Source organism: Phyllobates terribilis, unplaced genomic scaffold (genome assembly GCF_046119375.1).
Source record: "Phyllobates terribilis strain yellow unplaced genomic scaffold, ASM4611937v1 Scaffold_7__3_contigs__length_470593459, whole genome shotgun sequence".
Lineage (NCBI taxonomy): Eukaryota > Metazoa > Chordata > Amphibia > Anura > Dendrobatidae > Phyllobates > Phyllobates terribilis.
This window is the reverse complement of record NW_027362767.1, coordinates 296133724-296153218: the sequence shown is the minus strand read 5'-3', so window position 1 is coordinate 296153218 and position 19495 is coordinate 296133724. Positions and strand designations below refer to the sequence as shown.

General features: G+C 48.1%; 1 protein-coding gene across 1 annotated transcript in view; it reads right to left on the bottom strand.

Annotated features, from left to right (window-relative positions):
* ABCB7 (ATP binding cassette subfamily B member 7) overlaps positions 1 to 19495 on the bottom strand; it is a 127023-nt gene that overhangs the window by 106901 nt on the left and 627 nt on the right. The gene's annotated exons all lie outside the window — the stretch shown is intronic.

The following is a 19495-nucleotide window of genomic DNA, read 5'->3' as shown; positions in this document are numbered from 1 at the left end:
AATGTCACTCCATTCACATGCATTAAGCTATGTGTGATATGGAAGCATAGATCAATCTTTGGCGGTGCGACCTGTGTAGCAGCCAAAGTCATTGTGGAGCCCCTGCGGGTCCAGTCGCCACAGAGGTACTGCATCTCAGCCAGAGGTGTGGCACCCCACTCTCGGGTAAGGAGGGAACACTACCCGGGACCCACACATTCACATCCAGAACCACATCACTTCAGTAGGGAAGGGCGAGATTGCTCCTGAGGGAGAGTACAGTCCCTGGTCCCTAGCTGGAGGAGGGAACTAGGTAGAGGAGGTGGGTGGAGGAAGTAGTTTAGGGCAGCACTGAAGGAAGGACTGAAGGTAGAGGGGACCACGTAGAGTGACAGTTAGTAATGTGGGTCACATGACAGACAGTATAAAAAGACAGGGACAAACATCTAGAAGAGCCCAGTGAGTGAGGACCGTTGAGGAGTAGGGTCCAGACAGAGTGAGGGCCCAGTCAGAGGGGCCCAGTAGGAGAGAGAACGAGAGGAACGAGGGAGTCAGAGAAAGGATCTTAGGGGCACGGGAAGTGCGGAGTCCACCCGTGAGCCCGAACTCACGCCGACCGTAGTCGGGAGAAGGGATCAGGTCGCAGTAGGGGACCGACCCCAGACTAGTGGGGGACTGCAAGACTCAGCTAGCAAACCGGAGGCTGCAGTATCTCTAAGTGCCGTAGCCAAAACCACACACATTCGCTGAAAAGGTGGCCATATAGGATCAAGGGGACAGAGAGGGCGTCACCCAACAAGGCCCGCTGCCACTGGCTCGGGACACTGTGTGTGAGGCGCAGGGCAGGAGGGCGAGAGCAAGAGCAGAGAGAGACGACCCGGGAAAGGTACACAAGAAGGGGGTCCCGATCAAGTGCAACCAAGTTATCTGAGAGTTGGCTGGATCACCTCCCCGAAGGACACAGGACTCGGTGGGCTGTTATAACCTGCTGGCAGTTGTAACCTGGAACATCATAAGAACTGTGAGTAAAAACTTGAAGACTGCACCCCGCTGTGTCCTTAATTGCTGCGTCACCTGCCTTGCACTACACCAACAACAAAGCTACCTCTTTAACTGCCCTGGGGCCTAGCTGTACCCGTGGAGAGCTGAACTCTCTCTGCTGCGTCACCAACAGCCCCAATGGATCTGAACAGCAGCGGTGGCCACCTATAGCCGCATACCACGGGTGGCGTCACGAAACTTTATCCCCAAAACTTTATTCCTTTCTGTTATTGACTGCCCGGGGCCACTCCACCGTGACCATCCCAAAAGAACCGACCGGCCCGGCACCGAGTACTCCACGGCCCCAGGGGGCGTGTCATCATCATGTAACCCAGGCTCCAACCTGCTGCAAATGGAATTAGGAGGATCGACCATTGCACTAGACATGTCTCTTTTAACCCCCTAAAGTTGTAGTTTGGAATGACATCATTTAATTTGCAATATAATCTACTGAAAAATGGGAACAAATTTCAAGTGAAGTGAAATGTTGGAAGAAAAACTTACAACAATGGCGTTCATTGTAAATGATTCTTCATGTCAGTACAACTACGATGATGATCATCACATAAGGATTTCTTTCTATATTTTATTGGTTAAAAACTTTCCGAGACCAGTTCATAACTTTTTTATTCTTCTATGGATGGACCTGTCTGTGGGCTTGTTTATTTTTTGTGCTTCGAGGGTGCGGGATGCTGATGGGTGTCAGAAGTGACGGTCACCATGTTGGAAAACTTTAAAAGTTTATGTCAAGCTTTGGAAGAGTCAGACGGCTGTATAACTTGGACGGGGATTTAAACACAATGCTCGGACTGGCAGTCAGCTCTCCTGACCAGAGCGCGACAGAGTCATAGAAATACATGCTTGGGTCTGGAGAGCTGACGGCCAGTCCGAGTATTGCATTTCGATCCCTGTGCGAGTTATACGGCCGTCAAATTTTAAACTGATGCGATCGGAGCCAGCTCCAACCACATCAGTTACTGGTGGGTGCCAGATATCTAACACAGCTGGCACCCACGCTGCATTGAGCGGGCTCAGCTCCTGAGCTGCTTTATACAGCGATAACGCATGGCCAACGTTCATGTACCGCAGCCGTTGCTAAGGGGTTAATAAATATTTGTATTTTTCATGAAATTACAATTCTGAACAGTTTTTTTGCTTTGTTTTGTGACGTTCCTCTGTTATTCCTCCTATAAATGTATGAGTAACTTAACAACTGGGTGTTACCTGTTGGGGGGTGTTTTCAGAAACTCTGGCATTATCCAACCGCTGCGGTCAATATCAGACTACAGGGACACGCCACTTTGACAAGGAAAACAAAAACACCCAGCTGTCATTTTATTCATTAATTTTGAGGAGGAATAATAGAGGAACGGCACAACACTCAGCTGCATGAAAAATGCTTCAGAATTCAAGTGTTCACTGAAACGGACATTACAGGAGTAAGGCTGGGTCCGCTTTAGGTTTTGGCTGGTGCCAGTCTCCTGGAGAGAAGAGGGCTATACTCTGCCCAATAAACGTCCTGGCTCCAATAATAACACAAGCCACAGTCAGTGAGAACACAGCCTAATGCACCTCTGCCAGCTTCAAAGATTTAAAGGACATCCGAACAAGATCTAATTCTTTTGTTGTTTTGACACACAAGTCTAAAAAAGTTTAGGACATGGCCATTTTTGTTGAGGCCATATTCCCTGCAGAGATTTCTGTGCCAAAATGGAGACAAAAGACATATTCCTCTACAGAGGGAACATGGACAGCAAATGCAACCTTGTGCAAACCAGCTCTTCTGCGTAGAGAAGGTGCCTCATGATAATGGCTTCTTCCGTTAATCCTTAGTCCCCGCTGCTTTCTTCCCCGGCGTCCTTCTTCTCCATGAACAATGCACTGGAGTGTCATGCTCACAGTGGTGGCCGCCATCCTCCAGGAAGCATCAAATTTGTTTTATTGTAGCAAGCAACGTATCTGAGAAGCCTTGGCCTCGGATCCCCCGCTGCTTACCATTACTAAGGAAATTGAGATGTGAAAGCGGGATCACAGACTGTGTTATTCCTCAATTATCTTCCCAACACATGGTCAGCCAAGGCCCCTTTAATGTGTCCATGGGAGTTATTATTTCCTCCTGTTGTAATAAAGTGGAGGGAGAACTGAGAAGAAGAACATCAGGCTGTGCCACTTCATTTACTAAATAGGATTTCTGTGCCATATTGTGTCTTTGTCTAATAAGGCCATTTCTGCACTTATTTACAATATATTCCTTCCTTACAGCTAAACCTGGGCTGGTCATAACTGAGCCGATCTTCTGAGGCTGGGGTCCCAAGTAAATCTCAGCACCCATATATCGCACCTCAAGGGTGCAATGACTAAGACGTGTCCTAGGAGTCACAGCACTATAATGGCTGCATGGATCTGCAGAAAGCACCCAGACATTAGCAATAAGAAAGCCCTGAATAATTCACGACTAATGATGCAGCAGAAAGCAGCTGACACTTTTAGGAAGTCCTTGGATGCACTCCGAATATTACGTGGGACCCCAGTTGCAGTACAGGGCTTTAATCTATACAGAAACCAGGACCGCCGACATTTTCGGAGTATGAGAAGTCCTATACGATTACATGGGACAGCCACAAGCGCTTCAGTTTACATGTGGCATAATAACTGGAGATCTGAAGCAATGAAAATCCACAACTGGATACAGTACAATGCACGGGAACAGGCTTGTATAACACTCCAATCATGTGCTGCAGACTTTGGGCCACGATATAGAATATAAAATCCATCCACATACAATACATGACTTATATGGATTATTGCCACAACTGTCATCCTCTGCGATAGCCTAAGTCCACGTTTCCTTGTGGCAAAGTTATGTGCCCACGATGCAGAAATGAAGCAGAAAATTTCTGCATCTCCCTGCAGAAAAAACGCATGCAGATTGTACATGCGTTTTTCCTGCCAAATACATGCGGATTTGAAGCGTTCTTCACTGGTATTTCCGCATGCGGGTTGACAAGCGCTTTCCAGGCGATTTTAGCATCACTTGGAAAGTGCTTGACAACTAGGTCACACTATATAAATCCATGCAACCGGCATGGATTTTTATAGTGTGACCGTAAAAGAATGTTTAAAAATAAAAAAATAAACCTATACTTACCTTCCGATGGCCCAGGGTGTGCTGCTGTGCTCGTTCCTGGCTGCCGGGATATCGCGGGACACTGCACTGAAGAGCCTGCGGTCACATGACTGTGATGTCACTGCAGGTCCTTCAGTCCTGCCCGCAAGCACAGGGAAGGAGACCGGGGGCCGTCGGAAGGTGAATATAATCTTTACTTTATTCTTATTTTTACAGGTACAATGGTACCCAGGTCTGGATGAGAGTCTCCTCTCCTCCAGACTTGGGTACCATCCGCACATTGAAAAGCATATAATCCATGAGTACAAATGTACTGACACGGATTCTATGCGTCTCAATGCAAGTCAATGGCGGCGATTACGCCGCGCTTCCGCAAAATTAATGGACATGCTGAGGATTTTTGAGCGCAGCATGGGCATTGACAGTGCGGCTTGTCATTTGGGACCATGGGGGGCGGATTACCAAGCGTTTTTAAAGCGTTTACGCTGCGGAAATTCCGCAGCATAAACGCTTGAAAAACGCATCGTGGGCACACAGCCTTACAGTGGAGAAAAAAATAAGTATTTAGTCAGCCACCAATTGTGCAATTTCTCCCACTTAAAGATGAGAGCGGTCTGTAATTGACATCATAGGTAGACCTCAACGATGAGAGACAAAATGAGAAAACAAATCCTGAAAATCATTGTCTGATTTGGAAAGAAATTTTTTTCAAATTTTGGTGGAAAATAAGTATTTATCGGTCGACCATGACGGCACCACGAGAGAAGGAATCCGCCCACCAAGGACAGGAAACCTTAAAAGGGGGCGGCCTTCCCTCTCGCCTCAGTTTGGTTTCCTGTCCTTGATGGAAGGAGCCTATCGCAGGCGTGGAAGATCTGGAAAGAATGGCGACGGCTGTCGCAGCAGCGCCCCTATCTGGGATCGGCAGCTCCAGCGTTTGGCCTTGCTTGTGCGCCCCTATCTGGGAGAGGCACAGCATTCTTGTGCACTGGGGATTTTGCAGGGGGCTGCGCCCCTGTCTGGGGTGGCAGCCCCTTTTTTCTGCCTCGACCAGGTGCACCTCCCGTGGGAGTGTCTGCCCTGGTTGTGATCCAAACTGCGGTGGGGACTGCACCCTTGGTTGGGGTGACTGCCCACCATCACCCTGTGTGCCCGGCGGAGGGGGGGCGCGGGGCCAAGGTTATCTGCGACCCCTCGCCCCCCGACCAGGAGGATACCAGGCGGGGAGTCGCTAAAGCGCAGCTTACCTGGAGCGCTGGCAGTGTGCGTCCTCGCGCGAGGCTTGTGCGGCGCGTGCTTCCGGTTTCTGGGAGTCGCGGCTGATGACGTCACCGCGACTCAGCGACCACGTGACCGGAACCCGGAAGTGGGGGTACCGGTGTCAGAATAACGCGGGAAATTAAAAAAAAAAAAAAAAAAAAAAAAAAAAAAAAAAAAGAGGAAAAGGTGCGCTACCGAGGCTGTCTATTTAATTGGCCAGGTAGCAGAGCTCAGAGCTTCCCAAAGCTTCATCCTCTTACCATGGAGTCTGAAAGCGATCAGCAGCAGCAGCAAGTTGAGCAGCCGCCATCCTCACCATCTCAGCGGCTGGTTGGGGAGCCCCAAAAAGCGCATCACACACGTGGTTCTGGTAGCCGGTCCTCAGGAAAGCGGAGTTCGGTGTCTAGGTCCAGCCACCACACCTCCAATAGGATGGATGATTCTGCAGCCTCCAGGGAGGATCCCCCGGCTGAGAAGGGTCCTTCCTCCAAACCGGTACCAGACGTTTTTTCTTGAGCCGCCTGGGTAAGTGATCTTCGAGAAAGTTCACTTTGTAATAGGGTATCCTTCTCCCCTTCTAATTTTAACAGGGGAAGAAATGTACCTCCCAAGGCAAAGCACATTCAGTGTGCGTTATGTAAATCCGTCCTTCCTGATGGATACCCTAAAAAATTATGCCAGCCGTGCATAAATCAAACGCTGGCAGAAAAAAACCCTAATCTAACGTCAGGTTTAAAGACCCTAGTCAGGACTGAAATTCACAAAATCCTCTCCAAAAAGGCTAGAGGGAAAGAGGACTCAGACTGTGAAAGCTCCCTAGTCCCGGATGACCCCCGGCCCTCAGTCTAGGAGTCGGACTCGGATGATGTAGCCTCTTCCTCTTATAGTGGTGTGGGGCAGAATTGTTTTCCCCTTGGTGAGGTTGACGGCTTAATTAAAATGGTTCGGTCTACCATGGGCATCACAGAGGCCAGACAAGAAAAGTCAGTCCAGGATGTTATGTTCAGGGGGCTGGGACAAAGAAAGAGACGGAGTTTTCCCTTGAATGAAAAAATTCGGGACTTGATCCATAGTGAATGGAGGAAACCGGAAAGGAAGGGTACTCTGCCTCCATTCTTCAAAAGAAAGTATCCCTTTGAAGAATCAGCTTCTTCCTCCTGGGGGAAAGTTCCCAGGATAGACGTGGCTATAGCTAAGGCGTCCAAGAGTTCCTCCCTCCCCTTTGACGATATGGGGACTCTTAAAGAGCTGATACTTTCCTCAAGAGGACCTGGGAAACTTCTGCGGGAGCCTTGAAACCCGCGGTTGCGGCTACCTGTACCGCTAGGTCCCTAATGATTTGGCTAGACCAACTAGAAGCCCATCTAAAAAACAACACCCCCAGGAAGGAAATTTTAGCGGACATGTCACTTCTTCAGGGGGCAGCAGCTTTTCTGGCAGATGCATCGGCTGATTCTGTCAGGTTGGCAGCAAGATAGCTGCCATGTCCAACTCAGCCCGTAGAGCTCTCGTGGGAGGTTCATCCTGACCCCAAACCGTTCCTCAGCACTGGAGCTAACGGCCCTACAAGCGGAGGTCCTGAACTTGGTCCATAAGGCCGTCCTAGTAGAAGTCCTGACAGCAGAGAAGGGACTAGGGTTCTACTCACCGCTATTTCTGGTCACCAAGCCTAACGCGTCCTTTAGGTGTATTATTAACCTTAAAGCCCTAAATAAATTTTTGTTAATTCCCACCTTTAAGATGGAATCTATCAAGTCCACAATAAAATTGCTTTTCTCAGGCTGTTACATGGTAGTGTTAGACCTAAAAGATGCCTATTACCATGTACCTATACATAGAGACTTCCAGAAATACCTTAGGGTGGCTTTGATCATAAATGATGAAATTAGACATTTTCAGTTTGCAGCCTTGCCATTCGGTCTGGCCATAGCCCCTAGGGTATTTACGAAGGTGGTAGCGGAAGTTATGGCTCATGTGCAGGAGCATAATATTTTGATTATCCCATACCTGGATGATTTTTTGATTGTTGGAGACTCGGCCTTCCAATGTCACAATCATCTTAAACTGGTATCCTCTGTCTTGGAAGGTCTGGGCTGGATCCTTAATCTGGAAAAGTCCAGAGTAGTCCCTTCGAGAATACAACAGTTCTTGGGTATCATGCTGGATTCAGACCTCTAGATCTGTTTCTTGGTTTCTGGAAGGAAACCTAGGGTTAAAATGCTGGTGGAAAGAGCACTTTCTAACCCAGTCATGTCCCTTAGGGCTGCAATGTCCTTGCTGGGTACCCTATCATCTTGCCTTCCGGGGGTTATGTGGGCACAATACCACTCCAGGGTCTTACAATGGGACGTCTTGCATAATGAGGTCTTGTTAAATGGGCACTTGGAAGGGCGGATGTCCTTATCTCCCCGATCTGTGGACTCTGTACAGTGGTGGGTGAACTTGGAAAACCTGTCTCAAGGTGTTCCCTGGGTGTTTAAAATATCTAAAATAATTACAACTGATGCAACCTCTCATGGATGGGGAGCCCACCTGGGGGATATGGTTGCCCAGGGGTCCTGGTCAGACGCTGAAAAAGCTCTTTCCTCCAATACTAAGGAACTACTAGCAGTAGATAAAGCGGTTGGGCATTTCTTACCGTTCCTTCATAAAGAGAACGTTAGGATCTTGTCAGACAATAACATAGCGGTGGCTTAAGTGAACCATCAGGGGGGGTACACGTGCTGGATCACTAATGGAAGAGGCAGATCATCTCTTTCAGATCTCGGAAGGCCATCTCCTCTCCTTAACAGCCCTCTACATCAAAGGGAGAGAAAATATAAAAGGCAGACTTTTTAAGCCGTCATTCTTTAAGGCAGGGCGAATGGGAGCTAAAGCAGGACATTTTTTCCCAGATAGTCCAAAAATGGGGTCTTCCGGTGGTGGATCTCTTCACCATAAAGCTAAATCGGAAGGCAAAACTCTTTTGCTCCCTAGATCCGAGAGAAAGGCCCCTGGCGGTAGACGCTCTCCAAATACCCTGGAATTTCAGTCTGGCCTACGCCTTCCCACCGTTAAATCTCCTACCTATGGTTGTAAAAAAGATCAGAGAGGACAAGGCGAGGGTCCTCTTGATCGCCCCCTTCTGGCCCAAAAGACCCTGGTTCTCATGCCTGAGAAACATGTCCATCTCAGATCCTTGGGTCCTACCCGAAGTTCCGGATCTCCTCAGCCAGGGTCCAATACTCCACCCTCAGGCTCTCGGCCTCCACCTGACGGTGTGGAATTTGAGAGGTCCCTGTTAGAACAAAAAGGATTCTCCTGGGGTTTAGTGACTACGCTATTGCATAGTGGGAAACCTGTCACCACCAGGATTTACGCTAGAGTTTGGAAAAAAAAAATTTCTTTCTCTGATTCTACAGTGGGTGAAGGAGCGCCAATTGGGAAAAGTTTAGAATTCTTACAGCAGGGCCTCGAGTTGGGATTGGCAACAAGCACCCTTAAGGTCCAAGTGTCGGCGTTGGGTGCTCTGTATAACTGTGACCTGGCCGGAAATTATTGGGTTTCTCGCTTCATAAAGGCGGTAGGTAGATCCAGGCCGGTTATCAAGACTAAATTTGTACCCTGGGACCTGAATTTAGTTCTAAAAGCGTTATCTGGGTCTCCCTTTGAGCCAATAGATTCAGCGTCCCTTAGATCTATTTCCCTCAAAACAGCGCTTCTGGTAGCCCTAACATCAGCTAGAAGGATTGGTGATATTCAGGCTCCGTCCACGGGCCCTCCCTTCACTCAGGTCCTGGACGATAGAATAATTCTTAGAGCGGATCCAGCATACCTCCCTAAAGTAGCTTCCCGTTTCCACAGACTCCAGGAAGTAATACTACCCTCATTCTGTCCGAATCCAAGTAATCAAAAAGAAGCAGAGTTTCATGCCTTAGACGTGAGAAGATGTGTGATTAGGTACCTTTCAATCACCCAGCCCTTCAGGAAAGATAGTTCCTTATTTGTTTCTTACCAGGGGGTTAGGAAAGCGCTCAAAGTCTCTAGATCCACCATAGCTAGATGGATCAGGGAGGCCATTACTCTTGCTTGTGTGTCCAGCGGGGAGGAAGCGCCACAGGGATTGAAGGCTCACTCTACCCGGGCGGTGGCAACCTCATAGGCGGAGAAGTCTGGCGTCTCGATGGAGGACATATGTAAGGCGGCTACCTCGTCTTCCCCATCTACCTTCTATAGGCACTATAGACTGGATTTGGGTGGTTCGTCTGACCTCACATTTGGGAGAAGGGTGCTCCAGGCGGTGGTCCCTCCCTAGACTTCTTCATCTCTGCAATTCTCTCGTGGTGCCGTCATGGTCGACCGATAAAGTCATAAGTTACTTACCGGTAACGGGATTTTTCGGAGACCATGACGGCACCCTTATATTCCCTCCCTTCACCTTATGGGAGCACTCCTCATCTATTAATTACAACCTTTTCTCACTTAGTGATGTTGTATAAAAATGCTATTTTTATGATTGTTTTGCTATGTCTACTAACTCAATGCTCTGTAATCCAAACTGAGGCGAGAGGGAAGGCCGCCCCCTTTTAAGCCTGTAGGTTTCCTGTCCTTAGTGGGCGGATTCCCTCTCTCTTGGTGCCGTCATGGTCTCAGAAAAATCCCATTACCGGTAAGTAACTTATGACTTTTGTCAATTACAAAAGTTCATCTCAATACTTTGTTATATATCCTTTGTTGGCAATGACAGAGGTCAAACGTTTTCTGTAAGTCTTCACAAGGTTGGCACACACTGTTGCTGGTATGTTGGCCCATTCCTCCATGCAGTTCTCCTCTAGAGCAGTGATGTTTTGGGGCTGTACCTGGGCAACAGAGACTTTCAACTCTCTCCAAAGGTTTTCTATAGGGTATAGATCTGGAGACTGGCTAGACCACTCCAGGACCTTGAAATGCTTCTTACGAAGCCACTCCTTTGTTGCCCTGGCGATGTGCTTGGGATCATTGTCATGCTCAAAGACCCAGCCACGTTTCATCTTCAATGCCCTTGCTGATGGAAAGAAGTTTGCACTCAAAATCTCACGATACATGGCCACATTCATGGCTCAGCATTCTTTCTTCTTCAAACACGACGAGTTGTGCTTCTACCAAACAGTTGTACTTTGGTTTCATCTGACCATATGACATTCTCCCAATATTCTTCTGGATCATCCAAATGCTCTCTAGCAAACTTCAGACGGGCCAGGACATGTAATGGCTTAAGCAGGGGGACATGTCTGGCACTTCAGGATCTGAGTCCCTGGCGGTGTAGTGTGTTACTGATGGTAGCCTGTGTAAAGTTGGTCCCAGTTCTCTGCAGGTCATTCACTAGGTCCCCCCGTGTGGTTCTGAGATTTTTGCTCACCGTTCTTGAGATCATTTTGACCCTACGGGGTGAGATCTTGTGTGGAGCCCCAGATCAAAGGAGATTATCAGTGGTTTTGTGTGTCTTCCATTTTCTAATTATGGCTCCCACAGTTGATTTCTTCACACCAAGCTGCTTGCCTTCGACAGCTCTTTGGTCTTCACCATAGTGGAGTTTGGAGTGTGACTGAGGTGGCAGACAGGTGTCTTTTATACTAATAAGTTCAAACAGGTGCCAGTACTACAGGTAATAAGTGGAGGACAGAGGAGCCTCTTAAGAAGTTACAGGTCTGTGAGAGACAGAAATCTTGCTTGTTTGTAATTGACCAAATACTTATTTTCCACCAAAATTTGAAAAAAAATTTCTTTCCAAATCAGACAATGTGATTTTCAGGATTTGCTTTCTCATTTTGTCTCTCATAGTTGAGGTCTACCTATGATGTCAATTACAGGCCTCTCTCATCTTTATAAGTGGGAGAACTTGCACAATTGGTGGCTGACTAAATACTTTTTTTCCCCACTGTACATGTGCATTTTATATTCATTTTAGGGTGCTTATGACTTTATTCACATTTACATTGTGGATTCTGTTTCCACAGGATGCGTTGTATGAAGGCTATCACTGGCCCAATCCAAGTTACTCATAACAACGTTGACTGGATTCCATCAGGTTTGACAGAATTTGCAACAAAGTCACCAATGCAAAAGTGAGCACTGGTGACTCACTTCTAAAAGCGGTTGGCCACCTTTGGGGATCATTTTTTTTTACTTAAATACATGCATTTTGGGCTAAACATTCTATTTTTGCACTTAGGTTTCATTACAAATTTTGCACTGTTTTGCAGTTGCTTTTGCAGGTTGTTTCCCTGCACATTCAACTTTGATGTGATCCCTGATCATACATCAGCTGAGGAGCTCAGAAAAATAGATTAGAGTCACAAACCTTCTTGTCAGATTGAGCTCACTGACAGATTCTCAGTTAGAGGTTTTCCACTGATCAGCTCTTCTATCCATATATTGCTGCTGGCTGAAGGGTCATGTGACCAGACCGATCCATCAGCCTCCTCCAATAGTAAAACGCCCCACATAGGAAAGCTGCTTTTCTATTGGAGGAGGCTGACGGAGCGGTCTTGTCAGATGCATCTCTGTCAGCAGCCATTGTATGGACAGAAGAGCTGGTCAGTGTGTGAGGAAAGCTGCACTAACAAAAATAAGTGACCGACCTCTAAGAATCAGTCAGTGAGCTCATTCTGACAGTGACTGGAAAGTTTTTAACTCTTATCAGTCTTTTTCTCAGTCCCTCTTAGCCGATTTATGGCCTCAGACTACATTAAAGAGCTTCCTTTACCAGCTTGAGCTAAATTGTCCACATCATTGAATAGTGGCTGAGGACCGTAATACACAGTTTCTATTTTTTAATTTAAGATATCAGCTTGTAAAGTTTAGGTTAAAATTTCTGTTATACTTTCTATCTCCATTATGGGGAGAATAGACTCGGTCAAGATGTCTCTCCTCCCTAAATTAATTTATCACTTTGAGACCCTTCCGGTGAGAGTCCCTATGGGAGAACTCAAATCCCTTCAAGCAGCAATAATGAGATTTATCTACTATATAATTGTCTTATCCCGTCTGTCTGTCTGTCTATCTGTCCAGGAAATCCCGCGTCGCTCATTGGTCCGGCAGCGGCCAATCAGCGCCGCGGGATTTCAGAAAAAAGATGGCGGCCGTTAGCGGCTCATCTGCGGGACGGAGCTCAGCGGCGTTGCAGCCGGGAGATGAGCGCCGCGAGGCGCTCATCTCCCGGCCAGTACCAGCAGAAGGACCCCGACCGCCGGACCCATCTGGGGGACGGAGATGCAGCCGGGAGATGAGCAGCGCGAGGCGCTCATGTCCCGGCCGGTAGCAGCGGAAGGACCGCCGGCGTCGCTGACATCCATGCGGAAGGGAGGACCGGCGCTGCGGGTCGGGATACTTCTGCTGCGAGCGCCCGCTCATGTCCCGGGTTCTCGCAGCGGAAGTAGCCGCACAGGCAGCGCCGCTCCCCGGTCCTCACCAAGACGATTCGATGATTGGTCGCGGTCTTCGGACCCGACCAATCACTGATCTTAGCGCAAAATTTAAATACCGCTGTGCTGATTGGTCGCGGACGCTGCCCGCGACCAATCGCCGATTTGGGCGCCAAATTTAAATATCGGCCGCGACCAATCACCGATCTTGGCTCCACATTTAAACACCGCTGTACTGATTGGTCGCGGACGCTATTTAAATGTGGCGCCAAAATCAGTGATTGGTCGCCGACGCTGGGCGCGACCAATCACTGATTTTGGCGCCACATTTAAACACCGCTGTGCTGATTGGTCGCCGACGCTGGGCGCGACCAATCAGCACAGCGGTGTTTAAATGTGGAGCCAAGATCGGTGATTGGTCGCGGCCGATATTTAAATTTGGTGCCCAAATCGGTGATTGGTCGCGGGCAGCGCCAGCGACCAATCAGCGATTTTTAACACAAATGTCCGGACCTTTGTAACACCATGCGGATACTGTGGGGAGATCAGCGGCTAGGGTGTGAAGGGAAGACCGGGGAGCGGCGCTGCGGGTCGGGATACTTCTGCTGCGAGCAGTCGCTCATGTCCCGGGTTCTCGCAGCGGAAGTAGCTGCACAGGCAGTGGCGCTCCCCGGTCCTCACTAATACGATTCCGCTCCCCACCAATAAGATTCGCTGATTGGTCGCACTCTCCGCACGCGACCAATCAGTGATCTTGGCGCTAAAGTTAAACACCGCTCTGCTGATTGGTCGCGGCCGCTGCCCGTGACCAATCACCGATTTGGGCGCCACATTTAAATAGCGGCCGCGACCAATCACTGATCTTGCCGCCACATTTAAACACTGCTGTGCTAATTGGTCGCGGACGCCAGCCGCGACCAATCAGCGAGCTTGGCGCCAAATTTAAACAACGCTCTGCTGATTGGTCGCGGTAGCTGGCAGCGACCAATCAGCGATTTTGGTGCCAAATTTAAACCCCGCTCTGTATCGCTCTGCTGATTGGTCGCCGGCCTCGACCAATCAGCAGTATTAGCGCCAAATTTAAACACCGCTCTCCAGTCCTCACTAACACGGTTCGCAGATTGGTCGCGGCCGCCGCCCGCGACCAATCACCGATATTGCCGCCAAATTTAAACACCGCTTTGCTAATTGCGCCCCGTCGGCCGCATACCTATTCTAGAATACCCGATGCGTTCGAATCGGGCCACCATCTAGTATGGAATGATAAGAGACATAGAATAGCCAAACAAATCTTAACCACTCACAGAAATCAGGGAGGTATGTCAGTACCGGATGTTATTAAGTATTATTGGGCGGTTCATCTCAGAAGAGTCCCCTCGTGGGCTTCGTTATGGGCATACAATAAATGGACTGAAATAGAGAATTTATGGTGGCTCCCATTCATCCAAACGCCCTGCTTTGGACCAGTAGACCCTTAAAGATAAGTCGTCCCCTTTTGGGTCCTATCAGGTTCACAAGGGAAATATGGCAGACCTGCGGTAAGAGATTTGAACTAACTTCCCCAAGATCACCAATGATATCCTTCATATACCAACCGCTAATTCCAAATAGCTTGAGCTCGGACATGGTGCTCCCATGGATAAAGGCAGGCCTTTTTAGATTTGCAGACCTGGTAGATGGAACCTCATTGGAATTACACACTTTTGACCACATTAAAGCTAACTTTAGAATAACAAACAGGGAATTCTTTCAATTTATGCAGATTAAATCTTTTGCAGTTTCTTTGTTTGGGTCGTTGAAGGTGTCCTCTCCTACGGAGTTTGAAAAGATATGTAAAAGGGGCCCGTCAACAAAGGGTCTGATATCGGACATATATGGTCTAATTAACACTCCCCGGGGGGATCCACCTCCTAAACACTCATACATGACTAAGTGGGAGAGGTTTCTGGGAAGGGAACTATCACTGCAGTGCTGGCAGTCCACCTGGGATAAAGCATCCAAAACCTCTCTTTGCACTTTATGCAAAGAGAATCAATATAAATTAATGATGTTTTGGTATCATACCCCTGAACTACTACAGAAACTAAACCCCTCTATCCCGGATGGCTGCTGGCGCTGTGGAGCTGCTACGAGGTCCCTTACCCACATTTTCTGGACATGCCCGATCCTGACCCCATTATGGGAAAATGTCAGATCCCTCCTGCGGGAAGTATTGTTCACTGAAATCCCTCTAGACCCATTTTATTAAATGTTACTCCAAGAGGGATGGGTAAAATCTCCTCAAAGCTGCTTCTCCACATCCTAACAGCAGCTAGATGCCTCATAGCTCTTCATTGGAAAAAAACGCTCCCCCCCTCTAATAGAGATTTACTAAGTAGAATTGCGGATATACGAAGAATGGAACACCTGACGGCAGTTATAAACGCCAAATTAGATGTATTCAATAAGGTGTGGGGACCATGGGACTATTACTGGGCCCAATTTAATACCTGATATTTGTTCAAGGAAAGGAGAACAGAGTTTACTGCTGAAATCTTCCAGTATTTTGCCTTATTACCCTTCCCCCTCCCCCTGTTGTTTTCCTGTCTGTGTCATAAAGGTTTGTAGTGTTTCTGAAATTGTAAACAAATATAGATTATATCAAATGATTGCGTAAGCGAGCAGCTCCTACAGTTACACCAACTATGGAGATATTCAGCTGCTCGTATAATAGTGCTTGGACTAAACACTGTTTATTAGAAGACTACAAGAAGAACGCAGATAAGTGTATGATCCATAGCAGATTTCCAACATGCTCTATTAATTTCAGTTTATGCGTTATTTCTTTGGTTCTATTGTTAAACCTATACATTTTCAATAAAATTTACAGTATTAAAAAAAAAAAAAATTCTGTTAAACTTCAACTGGATGTTACCAGAGATTTGTCTCTGGGATGTGTACTTCTTCCCCTGCATGAAGCTGGCCAATCATAAGCCGGCAACATCATGAAGGGAAGAAAAAAAGCACACCCTCCTCTACTCAACAATATCTGTAGCAACTGGGTAGAGATACAGGAGCGCTGGGGTGTGTGTCATTACAAACACTTCCAGATTTCATCTCACTGCAGTCAGTGTGGGGGGGGAGGTTCAAATCTTACAATACTGTGAGAGGTGATCTGGAAATGTTTGCAATGATACATAACTCTGTAGAGATAAAACAGCACTGAGTTATAGCATCATCATTAATATTAGCGGGGCTTTGACACCTGGCACATCCACCGATAAGGGGTTATTAGAACCAGGGATGGCCAGATGTCAACAGTGAATAAAGTAGAGAACCCACAGCTCCACTCAAAGTTTTCTCTGCAGTGGCACATTAAATATAGATGTGCTTTTCAGGTACATTTGTTTACATCCGGTCACCACTGGCATTAATAACGGCTGATCGGTGGGGTTGTGAGACCCCCCCCCCCCAACGATCTAATATCCATCATGAAAGATGATCAGGAAGGCGTTTGATTGTCCTGCTGCAGGATAAATTTGAAGCGAATGACCCCAAACATAAGGCCAATGTCATTAAGAACCATCTTCAACGTGAGAGCCATGATCTTGGGTGATGAGATCTCAATCTGTGCATGCGCCGCCTTCGGCGGCCATTTTCCCAAAGTCCACCACAGGGGATTTAATGGAAAGTGCGAGGACTCTGCTCGCTGCCATTTCCTGACAGCCCAGAACCCGCAGCCTTGCAATGCAGGGTCACCCCCTCCTCCCAGCCGGGGGCCTGCTACATTCAGATTATAAGATGCACAAATTTAAGGGAATAAAGGGTGTTTTATAATCTGAAAAATACGGTATATATAGTCTGATGAGATGACTTTTCTTCCTGTTAGACCATGTTCACATGTTCAGTATTTGGTGAGTTTTTTACCTCAGTATTTGTAAGTCACAACCAGGAGTGGAGAAATCAGAAGAAAAGTATAATAGAAACACGTCACCACTTCTGGATTTATCACCCACCCCTGGTTTTGGCAAAAAAAAAATACTGAGGTAAAATACTGACCAAATACTCAATGTGTGAATTAGGGCTGTGGAGTCGGTAATCCAAACCTCCGACTCCTCAATTTTCATGACTCCGACTCCCTCATACATGGCTCATGTTTAAGTGACAAATTTACTGTAGCACAGATTCATCTCAGCTAAAAGTCTAGACCCTTAGATCAGGAATAGGACAGACATTTATAGGACATCTCATAACTTTCCCAAATTCTTATGAAAACATATTCCCCACAAACTACATTGAACTACTGTACCCAATTTATTATATATTATAGGAGTTTGAGTCGGTCCATTTTATACCGACTCCACAGTCCTGATGTGAACGTGGCTTTAAAGTGAATTGGCAGTGTACACGCCCGAACGCCAGTCTATTCACTCTCTATGGGGCGTCTGAGTGCTAGAGAATGAATGGAGCGGTGGCTGTGTCTGACCTGCCACTCCATTTTGTACCAGTGACAAGAGTTCCCTTTCAGGGCATGTTCTGCCGATCGGCCTCAGCTGTTAGACACACACTGCAGTCAGTATCCTACGGATAGGAGATATGGCTTTCACTGGATGACTGCTTTAATAATCGAGATAAGCATAATGGCGGGATCAACCAGAGATCTGGACCTCGGATTGGCAGGGGATCTGGTTGATCCTGCCAGTAGCATATGCTTGTGTCAGATAGTAAACTGTGCTCATGTATATGATGGAAGATGGGGCTGACACTGTGGCACCCCACCGATGGAAGCTGAACAGCACAGATCTATTAGCTGTGCACCAGCCGCTGCAGAGAGAACACTATAGTGGGGTCCACTCCGTCAGGGTTTCTTTACTCTTCCTGTCCATGGGCTCCTTCATAGTTTTGCTGCTTTCAGTCTCCATCCACAACGTGCACATTCCAATAAGAAAAAGGAAAAACATTGCAGGAACCGGCGTGTGCAGTCCTCTGCCTGGAGCGGTGCGTGCACTGGAGAGCGGCTTATTAATACACATTTATGGCTAATGCTTCTCCTAGCTCAGCCAGGAGGACGCCCCTCACATCATGTGCTCCCTGCGCCTCCCGCACTAATGTTTCAGTTTCACACTTCTTTCATCCTTTACTGATTGCAGTCTACTGTTCTCTGTTATCAGCCACTGAGCTGAACACAGCCTTCTCCAGGTGGGCCCCAAACACACACACACACACACACACACATATTTTATATATATATATATATATATATATATATATATATATATATATATATATATATATATATATATATATATATATATATATATATATATATATATATATATATATATATATATATACATACATACATACATATATATATATATATATATACATACATGAGCTCAGGTGGGTAGAGCTCCCCACACCTCTCCATGCTCCTGGCACACACTCAGGGCCGGCGTCAGCACCCGGGCAAATGCCGGGGCCCTGAGCAGGCAGAGGGGCCCACTGGCGGTCGCGCACCCCGCTGGGCTATGGACGGAGGAGAGCGGTGTCAGCGCCCGCCCTTCTCCGCCGCTTGCTCAGGGCCCCGGCAGCCCGATACTTACCTCTCCCCGTGCCTCCGCAGATCCGCTGTCTTCCTGCTCTGCGCTCCCTGTGACGTCTCAGGTCAGAGGGCGCGGTGACGTCTTTTCACCGCGCCCTCCCCTGAGCCGTCACAGGGAGCGCTGAACGGGAAGACGCCGACAACGCTGGAGTTCGGAGCTGAGCAGCGGGTGAGGAGAAGGGAGGTGAGTATTTGATTTTTTTTTTTTAATGTATGGAGGCATGGGGCATTATATAGAGGGGGGGGGGGGGGACATCCTGCATGGGGCATTATATAGAGGGGGGGGGCAGCCTGCATGGGGCATTATATAGAGGGGGGCAGCCTGCATGGGGCATTATATAGAGGGGGGGGGGGGACAGCCTGCATGGGGCATTATATAGAGGGGGGGGGGGGGGACAGCCTGCATGGGGCATTATATAGAGGGGGGGGGGGGACAGCCTGCATGGGGCATTATAAAGAGAAGGGGGGGGCATCATAAAAGGGGGGGGACATCCTGCATGGGGCATTATATAGAGGAGGGGGGGGGGAACAGCCTGCATGGGGCATTATAAAGAGAAGGGGGGGGCATCCTGCATGGGGCATTATAAAGGGGGGGGACGACATCCTGCATGGGGCATTATAAAGGGGGGGCAGCCTGCATAGTGCATTATGTGGGGGGGGGGGGGGACAGCCTGCATGGAGCATTATAAGGGGGGGCAGCCTGTATGGGGCATTATGTGGGGGGTAACAGCCTGCATGGAGCATTAAAAGGGGGGGGGGCCTGTATGGGGCATTATGTGGGGGGTAACAGCCTGCATGGAGCATTAAAAGGGGGGGGGGCCTGTATGGGGCATTATGTGGGGGGTAACAGCCTGCATGGAGCATTATAAGGGGGGGGACAGCCTGTATGGGGCATTATGTGGGGGGTAACAGCCTGCATGCAGCATTATATGGGGGCCAGTATCCTGTATGGAGAGTTATAAGGGGACCGGTATCCTGTATGGAGCGTTATAAGGGGACCGGTATCCTGTATGGAGCGTTATATGGGGGCCAGTATCCTGTATGGAGTTTTATAAGGGGACCGGTATCCTGTATGGAGCGTTATAAGGGGACCGGTATCCTGTATGGAGCGTTATATGGGGG